This window comes from Sus scrofa, chromosome 6 (genome assembly GCF_000003025.6).
Source record: "Sus scrofa isolate TJ Tabasco breed Duroc chromosome 6, Sscrofa11.1, whole genome shotgun sequence".
In the NCBI taxonomy this organism is placed as follows: domain Eukaryota; kingdom Metazoa; phylum Chordata; class Mammalia; order Artiodactyla; family Suidae; genus Sus; species Sus scrofa.
The window spans coordinates 112009765-112031758 of NC_010448.4; positions in this window are offsets into that span (position 1 = coordinate 112009765).

Below are 21994 nucleotides of genomic sequence, written 5' to 3' on the forward strand. Positions count from 1 at the left end.
TTAGACATGCTATTTTCATTGTTTTGGAAGGTTAACACTGACTACAACTATTACACAGCTTAACTTAGCTTCCTTAGAAATGACTTCCAGTGCTTCCCTTCTATATGCTGAATGAGGTGCTTGCTTTTAGACTTTCTCAGTGGATGTCCTGCTGGCTGTGGACTGGTGAGAGTCTTTGACACTACTGAGTTTGCCCTGCAGATCTTCTTTCCTTAGGGAAATCCAAAGATTGAGATGATGATTCAGAGATGCTTGATTATCCACTATGTGCTTGCAGTCTCTAGTGTGTTTGGTCCATGTGTTGTCCCTTGGTTTGTGCCTCAAAGTAGGGAGGAGGATCCCTGGCTACCAGATGCTTGAAATACTTTATTTAAGGCCTTTACACTCTAGGGTAAATATTCTGACTTTTTTTATTGTCATTTCCCCAATACAATTTTTTTTCTACTGCACAGCATGGTGACCCAGTTACACATACATGTATACATTCATTTTTCTCACAGTATCATGCTCCATCATAAGTGACTAGACATAGTTCACAGTGCTACACAGTAGGATCTCATTGCTAATCCATTCCAAAAGCAATTAGTCTGCATCTATTAACCCCAAGCTTCCAATCCAACCCATTCCCTCCCCCTCCCCCTTGGCAACCACAAGTCTACTCTGCAAGTCCATGATTTTATTTTCTGTGGAAAGGTTCATTTGTGCATTATATTAGATTCCAGATATAAGTGATATCATATGGAATTTGTCTTCTCTTTCTGATGTACTTCACTCAGGATGAGAGTCTCTACTTCCATCCATGTTGCTGCCAGTGGCATTATTTCATTTGTTTTTATGGCTGAGTAGTATTCCATTGTGTATATATACCATATCTTCCTAATCCAATTGTCTGTCATGGACATTTGGGTTACTTCCATGTCTTGGCTATTGTGAATAGAGCTGCAATGAACATGCGAGTGCGTGTGTCTTTTTCACGGAAAGTTTTGTCTGGATATATGCCCAAGAGTGGGATTGCTGGGTCATATGGTAGTTCTATGTATAGCTTTCTAAGGTACCTCCATACTGTTATCCACAGTGGCTGTACCATCTTACATTCCCACCAACAGTGCAGGAGGGTTCCCTTTTCTCCACAGCCCCTCCAGCATTTGTTATTTGTGGACGTATTGATGATGGCCATTCTGACTGGTGTGAGGTGGTATCTCATGGTAGTTTTGATTTGCATTTCTCTAATGATCAGGAATGTTGAGCATTTTTTCCTGTGCTTATTGGCCGTCTGTGTATCTTCCTTGGAGAAATGTCTGTTCAGGTCTTTTGCCCATTTTTCCATTGGGTTGTTGGCTTTTTTGCTGTTGAGTTGTGTAAGTTGCTTGTATATCCTAGAGATTAAGCCCTTGTCCGTTGCATCATTGGTAACTATTTTCTCCCATTCTGTAAGTTGTCTTTTTGTTTTCTTTTTTGGTTTCCTTTGCTGTGCAAAAGCTTGTCAGTTTGATTATGTCACATTGGTTTATCTTTGCTTTGCTTTCTGTTGCTTTGGGAGACTGACCTGAGAAAACATTTGTAAGGTTGATGTCAGAGAATGTTTTGCCTCTGTTCTCCTCCAGGAGTTTGATGGTATCTTGTCTTATATTTAAGATATTTCATGCCAGTGGACAAGACAGGAAAGCAGGAGTTGCAATACTCATATCAGACAAAATAGACTTTAAAATGAAGGCCATTAAGAAAGACAAAGAATGACACTAATTTAATGGTTAAAGGATCCATTCAAGAAGGGGATATTACAATCATCAATATATATGACTCTAATATAGGAACACCCAGATACCTCCAGCAAATACTAATAGATATAAAAGGAGAAATTGGTGGGAATACAATCATAGTAGGAGACTTTAACACACCACTCACAACAATGGACAGATCCTCTAGACAGAAAATCAATAAGGCAACAGAGATCCTAAAGGACACAATAGAAAAGTTAGACTTAATCAATATTTTCAGGACACTACATCCAAAAAAATCAGAATATACATTCTTCTCTGGGGCACAAAGTTAACCTCAAAAAATTTAAGAATATAGAAATTATTTCAACTATCTTCTCTGACCACAATGGCATGAAACTAGAAATCAACCACAGGAAAAGAAATGAGAAAAAACCAACTACATGAAGACTAAACAACATGCTACTAAAAAAACCAATGGGTCAATGAGGAAATCAAGAAGGAAATTAAAAAATAACTCAAGACATATGATAACTAAGACACAACCACTCAGAATCTATGGGATGCCTCAAAAGCAGTGCTCAGAGGGAAGTTCATAGCAATACAGGCCTTCCTCAAAAAAGAAAAAAAAAAAAATCTCAAATTGACATTTAACCCAACACCTGAATGAATTAGAAAAAGAACAACAAGCAAAACCTAAGGTCAGCAGAGGAAGGAAATCATAAAGATCAAAGAGGAAATCAATAAAATAGAGATTAAAAAAAACAGAAAAGTCAGTAAAACCAAGAGCTGGTTCTTTGAAAAGGTAAAGAAAATTGACAAACCTCTGGCTAGACTCATCAAGCAGAGGAGAGAAAAAATCCAAATAAACAACAAAAGAAATGAAAAAGGAGAAGTCACAACTGATACTACAGAAACACAAAAAACCATGAGAGAATACTATGAACAATTGTATGCCAACAAAGTTGACAACCTAGAAGAAATGGACAATTTTCTAGAGACTTACAGCCTGGCAAAATTGAATCAAGAAGAAACAGGGAGTTCCTGTCGTGGCGCAGTGGTTAACGAATCCGACTAGGAACTATGAGGTTGCGGGTTCGGTCCCTGCCCTTGCTCAGTGGGTTAACGATCCGGCATTGCCGTGAGCTGTGGTGTAGGTTGCAGACACGGCTTGGATCCTGCGTTGCTGTGGCTCTGGCGTAGGCCGGCAGCTACAGCTCCGATTCGACCCCTAGCCTGGGAACCTCCATATGCCGTGGGAGTGGCCGAAGAAATGGCAAAAAAGACAAAAAAAAAAAAAAAAAAAAAGAAGAAACAGATCAACTGAAGACTGATCACTAGAAACGAAATTGAATATGTCATAAAAACACTCCCTACAAATAAGAGTCTAGGACCAGATGGCTTCACAGGTGAATTCTACCAAACATACAAATAGGAGCTTATACCCATCCTCCTTAAACTTTTTCAAAAGGTTGAAGAAGAAGGCACACTCCCAAAGACATTCTATAATGCCATCATCACTGTAATTCTAAAACCAGACAAAGATACCACCAAAAAAGAAAACTATAGGCCAACGTCTTTGATGAATATAGACATAAAAAATTCTCAACAAAATTTTAGCCAACTGAATCCAACAACATATAAAAAAGATTGTACACCATGACCAGGTGGGATTCATCCCAGGTGCACAAGGATGGTTCAGCATATGCAAATCAATCAACATATCATTTACCACATTAACAAAAGAAAAGTCAAAAACCACATTATCATCTCTATAGATGCAGAGAAAACATTTGACAAAGTCCAACATCCATTCATGATAAAAACTCTTACCAATGTGGGTATAGAGGGAACATGCCTTAACATGATCTTTATATAAACTCCTTTTCTTTTAAAATTTATTTCTCTAATTATTTTATTTCTGATACTTTCTAATTGTTGCTTATCCTGTGTATTCAAAATTACTATTTCTATCATCTTCTTAATTTCTCTTATGTCATATTCAAATATTAGACCAAGGATTTCAATTGTTCTGTAGCATGATGTCTTTCTATTTTCTCTTTAAAGAACTCTGGATGAAATCGATCTATGGTTCTTTATTGTCAGGCGGTGCCATGCCCACGGCATACAGAAGTTCCCTGACCAGGGATCATACCTGTGCCACTACAGTAACCACAGACACAGCAGTGACAACCCTCTGAGCCACAGAGAACTCCTAGGGTCCTTTTCTGTTTAAGTTAGATGAGTTTTTTTTTTTTTTCATGTGAAAAAAATTATTATTATTATTTGATTTTTATTTTTTTAGGAGAGGAGGCAAGGCTAGAATAGATGTCTCAGCTTCACAAATCTGGGATTCCCTCTTCTACTGTGTAAAGTATTCAGTTATATGGTCTGACGCATGCTGGAATCTTCTAGTTCAATTCCTCGTCATCATTTTTATCTGGAACTCCTCTCTCTCTCTCTCTTTTGCTCTATGGTCTCAGTCTTGATCAATTGTGATTCTACTCCAGCAAGTTTCTCCTCAGTGTTAGACTTTACTCTTCAGGTAGTGTCAGAGGTGCGTAGGGCCCAGATCACTCAAGCGCTGACCAACACTCCTTGGTCCTCCTGCACTCACGCAGGAATTGAGGATGGAACAGAATTCTCTCCATGTTTCAGTCCCTGCTCATATTTATATGCTCAGCTTTCTGTGTGGTACTTGGTGACCTGGCTTTGCTAGCAATCAATATGGCTTTTCTTCTGCCTGCCTGAGACCGTAAGTGTTTCGTAAGTGGCAACAGGCAAGGGTATAATCTCCAAATGATGAGAACAGCATAATTAAAGAGTCATTGAAGGGTATAGATCGAATGGCGCATAAAGAAGGAAATATAAAATGGAGCCAGACTCCCGGGATTTTGAATATCATGCCAAAGTCTGAACTTACCGCAAAAATTTTTGAGGATGAGAAGACTGTTTTTGGACATATTTTAGCAAGATGAATTCGGTAGTAGTAAAAGGATGTGGTAAAGAGGTCGGGTGGGAATCTAAGGCCACTGCCTTCATAAAATTCACCACATTTTGGGTGTCTCTAGTAAAGAGGGAGAAGAGATCATTTGATACAAGTGAAACAGTTTCAAAATAAATTAACAACATTTTCACTTTAGGAAAAGTAGTGCAATTTACTCAAGACCTTTAGGCCAGAGGGAAGTTTTATCCCAGTCAATATAGGAAAAATCACCGTATGTATTGCCTTCTCCTGAGTATAAAAACCCACCAGTTAATATCTATTGGAGCAGAGGGATACAATGGGAAGCCTCTTCCATCCCAGCCGACGTAAAGCACATGAACTTTGATTCTGCTGGGGAAATCACTGATACCTATGACTAAGAGAAACTATATGTTAGAAATGCAGGGTAAAATATCTCCTACCATGTCTGCATGTTTAGAACCAAATAGCTGTTTCTGTAAGAGCTGAGATTCAAGTAATAATGGAGCAGTGGTTAGGTAAGCAAGAATATAAACTGGAGAACATCAGTCAAAGGACTAAACTTTGAAAAATAAAAAGTATGCAGCAGATTCTGCGGTGGCTGCCCTGCCCTCTGTCCTCTCAGCTTGTTTCCATGTACATGTGTAGCCCTCAGGGGTCCATTTGCACATACCCATTGCAGAGACCTGCCTCATTTTTTTCTGTCTCTGCCTGAGGGCTTTGTTTGGCTCAAAGGGAGTTTTCTCCATCAAGTACAAGGTAGGTATTTAACACCCAGAGAACACTCCTTAACCAAAGAGGGGCTGCAGTCCAGTAGATAAACATCCCCAGCTTCCCTACTTCTTTGTTGGAAAATTCTCCGCTGAATTCTATAAAGGCTCCTCAGAGTGTTCCAAACAGGACCAAGCCTCAGTCACCTCATCCAATAACCACCCATTATTGACTTTCTTCTTCCATGTCTCATTTGTCTCACTTCTCTCTTGTTTATCCTGGGACCACATTTCAAATATATCACCTGTACCCAAGCCTTTGACTTAGTCTCTTTGGGGGCATTCAAATGATGACTAGAAGAAACTTTATTTTTTAAATTCCTCCCAAATTACATTACCTTCTGTTCCAAAGCTCCACTGGAAACTTCCTGATATCTAGAGCTGATCTACCATGATTTACAGAAATTCCCCTTCAGCACAGGAGCTGCATTTTTTGTCTTGGTATTTACTGTGCCTAATCTAATGCCCTGTTATAGAGAAGCTGGACATCAAATAATTGTGGAATGAAGGAATACATGAAAGCAGTTCTGATAGGCAAGCAGACCATCTGGGAAATCCAGCAACAAGCAAATCGAGAATGTTTATGCAAGAGTAGGGGACCAAGAAGGAATAAATATAAATCTCAGACAAGTCAACAGCAAAAAAACAAACAACCCAAATCAAAAAGTGGGCAGAAGATCTAAATAGACATTTCTCCAAAGAAGACATATGGATGGCAAGAAGGCACATGAAAAGGTGCTCAACATCACTAATTATTAGAGAAATGCAAATCAAAACTCCAATGAGGTACCACCTCATACTGGTCAGAGTGGCCATCATTAATAAGTCTACAAATAACAAATGCTGGAGAAGGTGTGGAGAAAAGGGAACCCTCCTGCTCTGTTGGTGGGAATGTAAATTGGTACAACCACTATGGAAAAAAGTATGGCGGTACCTCAGAAAACTAAATATAGGACTACCATATGATTCAGCAATTTCATTCTTGGGCATACATCCAGACAAAACTATAGTTCAAAAAGGTATATGCATCACTATGTTCACTGCCACACTATTTGCAATAGCCATTACATGGAAACAACCTAAATGTCCATCAACAGATGAATGGATTAAGAAGATGTGGTAAATGGAATACTACTCAGCCTTAAAAGAGTGAAATAATGCCATTTTGCAGCAACATGGGATGCAACTAGAGATCCTCATATTAAGTGAAGTAAGTCAGAAAGAGACAAATACCATATGATATCACTTACACATGGAATCTAAAATATGCTACAAATGAACCTATTTATGAAACAGAAACAGACTCACAGACATAGAGGACAGACTCATTGTTGCTAAGGGGGAGAGGGGAATGGAGTGGGATGCACTGTGAGTAGTAGATACAAACTATTACATTTAGAATGAATAAACAATAAGGTCCTACTGTCCAACAGAGTATCCAATCTCTTGAGATAGAGCATGATGGAAGATAATATGAGAAAAAGAATGTGCATATACATATGAATGACTGGGTCACACTGCTGTCCAGCAGAAACTGGCACAATACTGTAAATCAACTATACTTTACTTAAAATAAACAGAAACCTCAGGAAACCAGTAATTATATTAATCAAAAAATAATAAATAAGTAGCAAGAAGATACAGAGATAGGATTTCAGGAATATGATTCTATCTCTAAGGAAGATAGTTAAGTTATGAGAAAATGGCCAACTTAAAAGCAGGATGGAGCTGATGAAGATGGCCATAGTGTTCATTGAATCCTTAGGACGGTCACATAACACAGGTACTGCTTCACTTAATGGATTAAAAAAATAAACCCTAGAAAAGTAAAGAAAAATGACCAAGTTTGTGCAGTAAGCACTGACTGGAAAACCAGGAGACAAGTCATTTGGTGTTTCTAGCTGTAATTACTGGAGGACTCAAAGAGATTCTTATTTCTGAGGAGTCAGCCACCAGAATTAAACCCTGTGCCTCCAGTTCCACGTGGGAAATCCAGTCCTCATGGGAAGGAACACTTTCAAGGCAGAAACGGATGGACAAACCAGCTGCCCCTTCGGCACAGGTATAAGAAGTTGGGGGTCATTTATCTATTTCAAAATTCAAAGTCTTACAGTTTCTTTGAAACAATGGAAAGAATGTCCCAACAGCCTCATAAACATTCAAATTCTAATCAGTGATATTTAAAAAAAAATAATGAAAGGATATGCACTATTCTTTCTTTTCCTCTTCTTCTCTTTGCTTTATATTACTGAACATAATTTCCTCACTTAACAATGGCAGCAAACTCTCTATTTTTCAAATCAGTGTTCTCCCTGTCCAGGATTCAAAATTACAAAGCTGTTTTTGAGTCATCATTTTGCTTCTGTGGTAGCAATTTCTCTAAATCTTTGCCTTGTGGCCTCAACAAACGCATTTGGCAGGAGAAGCAAGCTGATAGGAAAAGGGAGAGCTTCTGTGAACACAAGTACCTTGGGAAATCAGCAATGATGTGAAAAGAAATACATAAAAGCTACCCTCCACAGTATATCTGTTTTTAATGGGACTTCATTAAAAGTACATATTTCTTAAACTTTGCCTCAGCAGGGCAGGCTTTCTACAGATGAAGTTTGAGATCACTTAGAAGTTTTCTTTCACGTCTCTTCTTTTTAATTCACTCATTACAAGCTTTGATAGAAAAAGGAATAATTTCTGGTTATGCCATTTGCCACGGATTTTTAGACACCTTCAAGTTCAAAGCCACAAGGGAGTTCATGATTTATGAATTGAGAATTTGAGTCATCAGAAGAGTGGGCCAGCAGAAGCTGCCTTCAAGGCGTTGTCCCCAAGGAGGTGTGCATCCTGTAAGGTTCTAGAATGCAGCTGTTACTAATGCCTTGGCTCAGGAGAGGGTCTTGAATTCAGGCAACCTCTAGCACACAGTTGGCCCTCAATGAATAGCTAATGAATGAATATCGCATCGCATCAGTGGGGGCAAAAACTTAGGACTCAGGAAACAGAACTAGAATTCCAAAGATGGGAGGTAAAACTAAGCAACTGAGCAAGTTTAAACATTGCAAACACTGGCCACTAGAGGACAGGACTTGTATAGGGTAGGTAAAAATATTTCATAGGTGAAATGAAGTCTGTGTAAGGACTTTAAATGCCAGAAAGTGGGGCTTTCGTTTTATGCTATAGGCAATGGAGAACGAGTAAAGATTTCAAAGTAGTGACATCAAAGGAGTTCTTTAAGATTACCTAGCTGGATGGTTTTGAAGGGAGGACAATAGCAATAAGTTAGAGTCTAGTTCTGGCAGGAGAATATAGTAGTTAGGAGCACTAGCCCCAGGGTCAGAGATATTTGAAATTTGGTTCCAGATGTGCCATTCACGGTTCAAGGGATGCTGGGTGAGTAACTTTATTTTTTCAAGCATCAATGTTCTCATCTGCATAGGTATAGTTTATTAACTCAGTCAATTTTTTTGAGTCTCTGTTCTAGAAGCTAAATAAACACTTATTCAATGGAAAGTCTTCCATGAAACACTCTGAAGAGTGACATTCAAGAATTTTTAAAGGGCAGGGGGCTACAAAGAGTTAGAAGATAAACATTTCATGAAGAGGAAATAATTAGTATGGATGCCTTCAGGCAAGAATGGGTTGGGCATATTCAAAGAACTGTAAGAAAATCAGTATGCACTTGTGCTTAAGCAGGAGAGCAACATGAGATGAGGACAGATTGCTGAGGGAGGACCAAATGATGGAGAGATCCATAAAGAAGGCTAAGACTGGGTACATTTTTAATCTGATAGGAAACGTATAGAAGGTATTTTTGTACATTACCATTCCTGAATAGAAAAGGGATTGTGGTGGGACATGAACTGGAGCTTGGAGACTATTTATAAAGAATTGCAGAATCTGGAAAGGAGATGACGGTGGCTTGGAATAGGACTGATAATGAAAAATAAAGGGAGAAGCACAGATTTGGGATATGTTTAGGAGGAAGAATCAATAGGACTTGGTTGCAGATTGAATTTGGAGAGTAAAGGAAGACAAAAAATCAAAGATAACCCCAAAATTTCTGGCTGAAGCAACTGGCTATAATGTTATGTTTTTTGTTTGTTTTTGTTTTTGTTTTGTTTTTTTTTTTGTAAGGTGCATAAGAAATGGATAGAAACAGGATAGCAAATCAAGGGGCTTTTCATGATCTTAGTTTATAGTGTAATAGACATCTAAGTGGAAATACTAAATGATATGTGCCTGAAGCTCACTCCAGGAGAGTTCAAGACTGGAAATAAGGGTTTACCAGTCATTAGCACATAGATATTAAAATTGTGGGTCTGGGTGCAGTCTCTAGGGATGTATAGAGAAGTGAATGAGACTGCAGCAAATATAGTGGACTGGCTCACAGTGTTCTTCCCCGCCTCCTAATGTGTCTACCTGGACTACAGAACCTGAAAAACCACTCAGTATATCTCCCACACTCCCTTCAGCTGGGTTCCAGGTGGTATTTCAGTTCCACCCATCAGATGCACTTGCACAAGTATGGAGTTTAAAACTGAAATGTGTGAGGAGCAAGGTAGGACATGCAGTTATTTTGTGAGTACTGCCATTGCTGTAGTTCCGGATTTGGTAGTTATAGTGATAGCTGCCCAACTGTGAAAGCAGATCTTAAAACTATAGCTTCCTGGAGTTCCTGTCATGGCACAGTGGAAATGAAATCTGACGAGGAACCTTGAGGTTGCCAGTTCAATCCCTGCCCTCGCTCAGTGGGTTAAGGATCCGGTGTTGCTGTGAGCTGTGGTATAGGTTGCAGACGCGGCTCAGATCTGGTGTTGCTATGGCTGTGGTGTAGGCTGGAAGCTACAGCTCCAATTAGACCCCTAGCCTGGGAGCCTCCATATGCTGCGGGTGTTGGCCCTAAAAAGATGAAAGACAAAAATAAAAAACAAAAACTACAGCTTTCTAACTATGGTAGAGAATAGCAGCATTCTTAGAAGCTCAGTCTTTATGTGGAAGTCCTTTCAGACAAAAGTTACTTTCTTTAGTTCATTTAAAAAAAATTTAAATACATCAAACCATTCACTTAAAGAAGATATCTCTTTCTGCTTAATGTAGTTGGTGTGAAGTGCCTGGCTTCATCACAGCATTAAAAGTTTCATCAGAGGGAGAGATATTAGTAAACCAGAAGCCAGAAGAGACTGAGAAGGAATAGCCCATGAGATGAAAGGCAAGAGTGTCATGCCATGGAAAATGGGGAAAATGTGTTTTTTTAAATATAATTTAGTGCTTAATAGTCAGCATAGAACTTAGCAGTCAAGTAAAAAAGATAGCAAGAAAATCATTAGTGAGCTTGCACAGAACAATCTCCATGAAGTCATGAAAGTAAACAGCATGGGAAATGATTTGAAAAACGAACATGACCTAAATAAATAGATTCAGTAACCATAACCAACTTTTCTTTGAAAAGTTAACATATTAACTTTTATATAATATAAATTAATGTAAAAGGATTAGCAAATTGGGGAGGTAATGGATTGAACAGGGCTGCATTATAGGTGTTTGTGCATCTGTCCACTTTAAAGATAGGTACTACCAACCACAACTGTAGGTTGACTGTAAGCTCCTCTCCAGAAAAGAAGAGAAGAATGATGATGTGTGAGAGAGGAGATCATTGTAGGGGCAAAGTATTTGGGGACACAAATATGTCTGTTACTCCAGTCACTTCTCTTTCTCAATGAACTGTGAACAGCTGATATTGAGTTGGGGTTGTAAGTTGTAAATATTTTGAGGAAGAGAAGAAATTGTGCAATGGTAGTCCTGCTGAGTGGTGATAGTAATAAGCTAAAGAAGAACTACAAAGGACCTATTTATATCTCAGGTCATGAATTTACATTGACAATGGTTGGCATAGTGATGCTTTTTGGCCACAGCAATATGTATTTAGCTGCTTGAGTGCAGGCAGAGTAGGCTGACAGTAGCATTTAAGCATAATCCAGGCTTACTCAGATAATCCAGTGGAATGAAAGGTATTTGTAAAGGAGTGATTATAATTATAAAACATGGAATCTAAGTCAGAGAAAGAGTTATGGGAGGAAATAAAAGGAATGATTTATGGTGAGAAAATCACAAGGTCAATTGATGATATACTGATGAGGTTGAAGATGGATTTGGAATGGGAATAATAGAGAAAATGAATTGGTTAGAGGATGTGTAGCTGAAATGGAGTTTTTGGAATCAGAAACAGGCAGGTCAAGGGTTTAACCATGGAAATGGGTGACTGAAATGGGCAGAGAAAAAGTTTCCTGGAGAGATGAAATGAGGAACTGAGAGGCAATGATGGCGGCTGGATAATCCGTCAGAATGTGGAAGTTACCAAGCTAGGGGACAGGAGCATCAGCAGAAAAAAAAATGTAGTGATCTAGGTGTTAAAATCATCAGTTGTTGGACAGGAGTAACCAGGGTTGGAAGATGACTGCACACAGGCAGAAGAATGAGTGGTTTCTCTCTTCTCGCCAAACCCCTATGCCACCTCAGAAAGAAAAAGAATATCAATAGCTACCTAGTAGAATAGTTATAAGCTTGCACAATATAAAGGTATAAAGTGCCTGTCACATTTAATGTATGGCACTACTGTTATGGTCACTATGAATGAATCAATCTACACTAATAAAATGTCTAATAACAGCCAGTCATGGAACTAGATGCTATTCATTTTTATTTTTCCTTTATTTATTTCCTTGACCTAGCATTGTAGATTAGTAAATCTGGACAGGACCTCAAAGTCATCTCATCAAAGGTCCCTGAAAGGTAGCCAAAGGTTAGTTGGATGCATAACACGTACTCAGGGAGCTTATTAAATATATAAATTCCAAGCTTCCACATCTGATCATTCTGATTCTTTATGCCTAGCAGTGGTATCTGGGCACCTAATGGATTCTGATAAAAAACCAAGTTTGGGAACCACTGCTCAGTAACTATTTTTATGTGAGGAAACTGAAGGCTAAGATCACAAAGCTGGTAAGTGACGGAACCGGGACTTTTACTCACAGGTCCTGCTTCCAACCCAGGGACTAGATCCTGACTGATTAGTGGTGCATTGAGGTCCTGGGATGGAGAGCTTATACCCTTTTCCTTCGTTTGTGCTTTGCCTGGATGGATACACTGAGAATATCCATGGCAGAGACAAGCTGATCTAGGCAATAAAGTGACTCTGGCAGCCAAGTAGACATAGTGGTTTTATGCCATCAATCAAATGAGCTTATGATAAATTCCAGAAAGACAATATGTATAGGAGAAGGCAAAAATAGCCAGGAGGTGAGCTGATAACTATTATAATAATCCAAACCTTTAACTCTGGTGGTAAAAGTAACAGAGTGATAGACATAAATTAAAGGAAAAAAGACATTTCAATTCAGTATCAGTGTATCAGATTGACAAAGTTCACATATGAGAAGTGGGTCAAGAAATAGGCAGCCTTGTTAACATTTCCTATCCCAGTGAAACGATTGCCAAAACTGACTACACATCAGAATCCATGCCCTAGAGATTGTGAATTGATTGATAGGATGCACTAGAGATTTTTAGATCTCTATATAATTCTATCTATATAATCTTGGGAATTTCTACCTTGTAAAAGTTCTTGAAATGACCAGGTTTGAACACAATAGAACATGTTCAAGATGCCCCAACCCTGCTATAATATATGTGGTATTACAGGATTAGGAAGACAAAAATGAATCCTGGTGGTTGCCTTTAAGGAAAACAGTAGCTGCATCACCAATGGCAGCTATCATGGCAGATGGTTTCACACAAGACAGTGTGAAAGCAGTTGCCACATCATTGGATTTGAGTTCAGCAACTGGACATTAACTAGAATATGTTGCCTCTCTCCAAATAAGAGGGGGTGCTTTACTGTGAGCTACTTACAATAGGGCAGACAATGGTTATGCACATAAGGATACTTTCGCTTCTCCTCCATCCTTACTGAATATACAACAGCACACATGCCTCACGATGACAGCTCAATATGTTATCCAAGAGCACTGTATATATTATTTTCCTGCTCTGCTAAACAAAGAAAATTATTGTAACTGGGAAAAATAGGTACAGGGAAGAATTATGACCCTCTACACACTCTTATTTTTTAATTTACAAGTAGAAAAACTTTAGGCAGAGATGAGGCTGTCTAGGGTACCTCTAGGCCATTATACAATTGAGATGGAACACTTTGGCCTTCTGGGAGACGAATGATGGGCTCCTCCAAATGCTGCTCACGACCTGAGGCTTTATTTCAGTATAAATAAGGGCGATGTCTCTAGAAACAATGTGTGAGGCGTTCCCTGAAAACAAAAGATGCTAAGACTGGGAAGTGGGAGCCTTAAATGGCTACATCTTTACCGTGGACCCAAGTGTCCCTAATAATGACAATGCCCAGAGCCTGAGAAAGTGAGAAGCCATTTTCCTAATCGGTGTCCCAGCTGCTGTCCATGCAGAGATGGGGATTCCAGTCTCCAGCTCTGTGAATCCCTCTGAGCTGCTGCTATTGGCTGGGCCCTCGCAGACCATGGAAGTTTTTGAACACCGAGTTAGGCACACACAGTATTCTGGTTCTTGTTTAGTCTCATTCTTAGAGTTCCCGCTTTGCTTAACTCAAAATGTTCAAGGGAATGATGAACTCAGAAACTGCTACAGAATCAGAGAAGACATGTTTCTGGCATTTCTAGTAGGTTGAATGGACACTATAACAATGCCCAGTATTAGAATGAAGAAGCTTTTTGTTGCACTCTTTAATATAAATATAGATGAAAAGGATACCTTAAGGGTCAATGTTCCATATCTTAGTTGGATTTTACAAATGCACTACCTGCGTTTGAAGTACAGAATTATAGAAAATGGATTTAGAGAGGCATTCATGAAGTAATTTCCCATCTAATTCCTACTTCTAACTTAAAATTTTAGCAAAATTATGTTTCAAATTAAGGTCCTTAGCCATCTTATTGAAAATGGTCGCTACTATTTGTTTTTATGCCTTAATAAAGAATTCTTGGACTATGTATTTGATCTTGCTGTTAGTAAAGAATAAACCTAAACTGAGTAACAGAATAAATAATTGTGCTTATTAAACACCAAGATTCTTAAAAATGAGCTTTATGATCCTGCTGCGTAGGACTGGGAACTATGTCTGGTCACTTATGATGGAGCATGATAATGTGAGACAAAGGAATGTATACATGTATGTGTACAGCAGAAAATTGACAGAATACTGCAAACCAGCTATAATGGAAAAAAAATCATTATATTAAAAAAATGAGCTTTATTTTTAAAAACTTCCGAATTCTTACATCTTTTTATCTTATGCAATTACTTTATATTTTACAATGGCTTGATTTTCATCACTTTCCTGAATTTTACTGACAGCTTCAACGCATTTTCTCTCCAATGTGACCTGGGAAAACCTTTAGCAGATTTACCTGGAGAGTTGGTGAAACTTGTCAATTTTCATATTAATTTTATAAATCAGAAGCCCAGGCATCTGCATATTAGAATCTCCCTCACCTGCTTAATAAAGATCAACATTCAAGGCTGAGAACCATCAGGCTTTCTGAAATAAGCCACACGTAATCTGAGCTGCAAAACTCCAAACAAGAAAATGTTAAGATTCAGGATCAATGGGCAAACTAAGATGAACGATGGTGAAAAATTTACCACTCCACAGGATTTTCATCAATTCTATTCAAGGGACCTAAACCACATTTCTCCAACATACACTAGGCACTAAACAAACGAGAAATTATTATTATTTTTTGTCTTTTGTCTTTTTAGGACCACACCCCCGGCATATGGAGGTTCCAGGCTAGGGGTCTAATTGGAACTGTAGCTGCTGGCCTACGCCACAGGCACAGCAACGCCAGATCCGAGCCACGTCTGCGACCTATACCACAGATCACCGCAACGCCAGATGCTTAACCCACTGAGCGAGGCCAAGGATTGAACCTGCAACCTAATGGTTCCCAGTCGGATTCAATAAAAGAGAAATTAGACTCAAATCCTTGACCTTGTGGTGAAGGAGAAACAAAAGATGTATTTCAGATGCTGGAGATTTAAAGTAAAATAAACCTTTCCTTCCTTGATTGCCCACTATCCCAAATATAGCAATGAGGAGATATTGAAAAAGCATGAAATAATTATGAGAAGGATTTCAGGTGCTACTGAGGTCTTAGGAGATAATGACAGTGTGAAAGCTTCCATAGTTACCAATTCTGTTTGTTGATGTTGGTTTTAATCAGTTTTATTGAGGTACAACTGGCCTACAGTAAAAGTAACCCCCCCCCCGTTTTGTCTTTTTAGGGCCACACCTGCGGCATATGGAAGTTCCCAGGCTAGGGGTTGAATTGGAGCCATAGCCACTGGCCTACCCCGCAGCCACAGCAATGCCAAATCCAAGCAGCATCTGCAACCTACACTCGTGGCAACGCCAGATCCTTAACCCACTGAGCAAGGCCAGGGATTGAACCCGTGTCCTCATGGATACTGGTCAGATTCTTAACCCAATTAGCCACAACGGGAATCCCCTAAAAGTAAACCTCTTTAGCTGTACAGTTCTTGAGATTTGACAAAGTATATAGTCAAGTAACCACCTCATCAGCCAAGATATAAAACATTTCTATCGTCTCAAAGATTTCCCCATGAACATCCTAGTGGATCCCTTCTACATCCACCCTCAGGTCCGTTTCCTTGTACTTACAGTTTTGCCTTTCCCAGAAAGACATATAATGGAATTATGCGGTATTTTGCCTTTTTTCGGTCTGGTTTCTTTCACTTTTTGTAATGCTTTGGAGATGATGTTTGGTATATCAGTAGGACACTTTTCTTTCTTTTTTTTTTTTTTAACAGTTTTTTGTACTTCATACTGCGTGTAGCATAATTTGTTTCTGCATTCACCAGTAGATGAATGTGAATTGTTTCGAATTTTTGGATATTTTGACTACAGCTGCTATAAATGTTTACATAAAGGTTTCCATGTGGCCATGTGCATAAATTTCTCCTGGATAAAAACCCAGGAGGAAAACTGCTAAGTCATAAAGTAAGTATATATTTAACTTTTGAAGAAACTGCCAAACAGTTTTTCTGTAGCATTTTGCCTTCCTGCCAGTCACGTATGAGCATTTTTGTTGCTGCGCATCTTTGCCAGCATCTCATATTGTAATTTTATTTTAAATATAGACATTCTAATATATAAGCAGTGGTATCTTTGGCTTTAATTTGGAGTTATCTAGTGCTGAGAGTTGTTATTATGAATGGATGTTGATTTTACCAAATACATGTTCTGTATCTACTATAATGACTCTGAGGTTTTTCTTCTTGAGTCTGTTGATAATAGTGAATTCCATCACTTATAGTCCCACAGACAACTACTGTCCACATTTTCTTAAACTTCCTTCCAGTCTTTACAAATATAAATTCTTTACTAAAATGGGAACATAGTATTTCTATATGTATGTATATATAAATGTGTACATAGTTTCTTAACGTTTCATTAAGAGATATGCCATGTCATTCATTTTAAGAACAGTGGGATTTTTGCTGAATAAAAGCCCATCCTACATGTATATCTAACAAAAAAATCATAAATAATACTAATTATAATAAATGAAACACAGCTCTTTCTTTGTACAAATTCCTATTCTAAGTATTGTCACACATTTAATATTTTACTCTCAGAACAGCTCCATGAGGTAGGTATTATTATTATTGTTGTTGTTGTTGTTACACCCATTTTACAGCTAAGGAAATAAACATGGAAAGATGAGACAATTCTCTCAAGCTCTCACAGCTGGTAAGTTGTAGAACTCAATTTTTGGCTCTGTATGCTGTAGGCTTGCCCACATTATACTGTTTCTGTTGTCATTAAAGAGCACACCTATTCTTATTGTGTGCCTGTAAACAATGCTCAGATAAATATAGTTGGAAATAAATCTTTATCTCTTTCACTATATCTTTAGAATAGATTCATAAAGAGGGATTAAGTAAGTGGTCAAGGTTTTGAGTTTAAATAAATGGTTTCTTCAAGGAAGCTTGAGGTATGATGTCCAATTACTTTGTTAGAATAGTCCTATGGAGACATGGGAATACTGCAACATAACTACAATTAGCTTTTCAATTTTTTGAGTTTTTGATAGGTTAAAAAAGTATTTTTCATGTTTAACGTGTTCCTATGTTTATTATTAATTTGTGTTTACATTTACTGTTTATTGTTCATGATTTTTGCCAATATTTAGTGTGTTCAGATTTGAATGAAATATTTATGGATTAAAAAATTAAAGTTTGTTCTGAATATTCTGTTTGTTTTAAATTTTTAAAACAATTTTAAAAAATTTTAAATCTTTGCTAGTTCAACTTTACTTTTTCTTCTTATTTTTTGAACAGTGGTTCTAAAGTCAATTTTTTCGCTTACATTTTATTCCTCACACATATGGTCAGAAGTTCCTTGCTGAGTCAGAATTAGATCAAATATACATTTTACTCAACTATTTTATAGATTAGGTTTTTTAAAAATTCATTAATCTTGTGATATGCTGTGCGTTGAGAATGTTCCTTGGCTTTTTCCTAAATAGAAAACCAATTATCCTAGTATCATAAATCTTATAATCATTTTTGCCTAATGAATCGATGACAACTTGATTTCAAATTAAATTATTATATATGCTCTCTATTTTGTTCTACCGATCTACTATTACTTTAGTATACAGTGGGGCATAATCTGGGTTTGGATCTGGTATCACCACTATCGTAGGACCTTGTTAAATTACTTAACATCTTGCCTTGCTTTCCTCATTTGCATATAGTTATTTTAAACATTAAATGAAAAAATTATATAAAACGCTTAGTTTAATGCTTGCACATAATCAGCTCCTAGAAATAGCTGCAGTTTTAATTGTTTCCTTCACTCTGCCAGGGCCCTGGTTTTAACTATGGTAGCCATGACAGAGACTCCTAATTCCATCTCCACACTTTTCTCTTTGCAGTAAGTTAGGCCAAATGGCATGTGACTGTCCTGGTGAACTGTACATAAGCTGACTTCCTAAAATGTCTCTCATAGGAAAAGGAGACTCCTCTTCCCCCCTTCTACCTACCTGTCTTATTTCAGGATGAAATCTAAAAAAATATGGCTGGATATCCAGAGCCCTCTTAGACCAGGAGGTGAGGATAGATGTTATGAGCTATTGTGGTAGAATAAAAAGAAGATAAACTTGTTATGATAATAGCATTGTTCTGGACTGTTTCTAGATGTCTATGTGAGAGACTAAATCTTTGCTTCTTTAATGCACTATTCTAGAGTGTCTATTACTCACAGAATATCTCATTTTCAATGATACATTTGAATCCTAAATTCAAGATAAGATGTTTATTTGTACACTTAAGTGTTTTGAGCTTTTTTAATGTATTAAGAGTAAAAAATAATTTCCCTCATTCTCCATCAATTCTATCCTAGAAAACCAATATTTGATCTTTTAAATTATTATCATTTAATACATGTTATCAATTGGTGCCAGCTTTTAAAGGAAAGACGAATAGAATCTTAACCATGAGACAGAAAAACAACTGTTCTTTTGAAACTCCTCTAGCCATTTTCCTTATGAACCAAATTGTAAAAGTAAATACATTTTTCACCATGGCTTCAAGGCAAAGCCATACACAATAGATTAATTGTCAATGAAGAGGGAAAAAGCAGGTAATTCACTTTCCCAAAAGAGTTTTCAAAACTGAATTGTCTGTTTGGCATTTTGTATTGATCACCTAGCACAATAATTAACAATCCTCTTATTTATATTATATTGAAAACTGAAGCTCAGAATGATGCTATCATTCATTTTCCTAAATATTAATCATCAGTCATCATGAAATGCCTTCATGTTGTTTTCTAATAAAGTCAGAAATACCAATTTCACTAGGTTAATTGATTACATTACTTTTAGGACATGGATTATCTAAGGGATCAAAGTACTCAAGTGCTGCTTCCAGATATAAAGTTCAAATAAGGCAAGGAACTAGTCAAATCATTTCTTTATCTCAAGACTGAGCAGCACATTTTTGCCTGCTCTGCCTATTACACTTGAGCTCATTCTCAAGAATGAGCTTTAAGAGGAGATATAGGGATATGTCTAGAGATACGGCACCTTCTGCAGTGTCCCTTCAAAGGACACGTTTGGGGGACCCTGCTCTCTGATGCTTCTAATATCCAAGAAGAAAGATATTCTTGGTCAGAAAGAATTTTCACCATTTCTATCTCAACCTCTGGCTGCAGAGAATATCCTACTAGATATGAATGGCTAAAATAAATTTATTTAATTTCGGATGGTATATCATCCTGCTTTAGAAGGCTCGTAGGGTTGCACCATGGGAAAGACCTCTTTTAATAATTTACATAAAGTTGATTCCATGAAGAGAACTATCTGTGGGTCTCTTTCAATTAAAAAAATCTCTAGATATACTAGAGATTTCAAACTCTTTGCATTTATCTTTTTTATACCTCACAGAATTAAAATTTGAGATTCTAAAAATTTATTGTTTAGTGATATGTTGTCAAAACCACTATGAAAAATCTCCACACAAAGCTATCAGCTCTACGAGTTTATTCATTTATTGAGTGTTTATTATGTGCTAGGTGGTGTGATAATCTATATTCTGTTCTTAGATCACCTTGTGGAGGAACTGGCATGTGTTTAATCATCCTAATCCTTAGGACACATAGGAAGCCCAAACTAACTTTGCTTAAAGTATCGGAGAAAGATTCACCAGAAAGTAATATTTGATTTTAATACTGACAAAGAGTTCCTCAAGTCGAAAAGATAAAGCATGGGATCTTCTGGTTCTCCAAATGATTCCTGAACTCATGAGACTCTGTCCAGCTGGCTTTGAGCCATCTGGGAAGAAAAGGAAAGAAATCAGTACTTATTTATCAGGCTCGACGCCAATTTGCTAAGTTACTTGCCAAGAGTTTTATGTGCACTAGCATGTGTGGTCTTGGTAATAAGTATACAAGATATGCACTATCATCCCCTTTTTACAAATAAAAAAACTCGAGATACAGAGAAGTACAGTATAGCATATCTAGTAATTGACAAAACTGGGATTTTATCCGGCTTTGTATAATTCAAAAATATAGCCAAGAGAACAAAGACCTGCCTGTAACCCTAAATCTGCCTCCAGATTTCTGATCATCTTCTGTACTGAGAGGATAAAGGTAGAGAGAGCCTGAAATTCCAATAGGGATAGTATAGCTTATGATTTATATTAGAGCTTTCGAGTTACAGAGTTCTGGATTTAAGTTCCTGACTCTGCTACTCGCAAGCCTGAGCTACTTGCAAGTTGCTTAGCTCATCTCAAACTCAGTTTCTCTGCAAAATGAAAATACTGAAAATAGCAACTTAAGGCAGCTGTGTGAGAATTACATTTGAAAAGTCATATAGAAATATTTAGCACTATATAAATACATACACCTACTTAAAAACTATCAGCCAAAATAAATACATTCTTAAACAATTGAATATGCCCAGAACTACGGAAACTTGTCAGGCTTCTGGACAGAATTAGATACCCAGGAGCTATTTCAAGTCCCTGTGGAAGAACTCAGATTCTCCTGAGGATCTGTTAGAATTCTAAGCTCAAGTCCAATCTAGAATTTTAGCGGTGAGTCAGATGAGACCTGTTATGGAGCTTCCTGAATCAACAAGCATTCCCAAAGGTCTGGAGTGATAAAGACTGGCCTGGGAGTACTCACTGAAGGGCCATTTAAGCCACAGGTTTCTGGCACCAATGTGGATGAAAAAACCTGGCTGAAGGGATATCACGAGAGCATCAAGCCGTTGCCTTGCATGGACAAGTGGATCTACTAGAAATTGAAGAACTGCCTCCAAAAACCCTCACTGGCCTTCCATTTCATCCAAAAGTCAGGGAATAGAGCCAAAGATTCTGATTGAACAGCATCTGCTATGTGATTGATGGAAATGTCTGAGTATCCAACAGATGGATTCAAAATAACCCGGGGCTTAGCAATGTGTGCAAGTGACCATATACAAATTAAAAGTGTTAAATTATTTTTCTGAGTAAGCGGTGACCTGATATTCTTAGAAAAAACACACTTATTTATTTTTACCCATCACAGGAACTCTTAGAACTATCTTACAGTAGAAAAGTGTAAGGTCATGAAGAACACTTTGCATGTAGAAAACTGAATATACTCACACACACACACACACACACACACACACACACATGTATATATATTAAATACCTTTACAATTTTACATATAAGCATCACCTTGTGTTATACTTATGTTTGGACACTACAAAAATAAACCTTACATCTAAATATTACCATAATTAAGCCAGTGGCTCAGTTTATATAGATGCTAATTGCTTTAATGACATTAAGCGAATTACAGTGAGAATAAAAATATAGGAAAAACATTGCATGGCACAAACACCTGGTTTGCTTAAGAATGGAGTCCAATAGGCACATGTAGGTTATAACATGTGCTGCCTTTCGATATGCTTCAATCCTT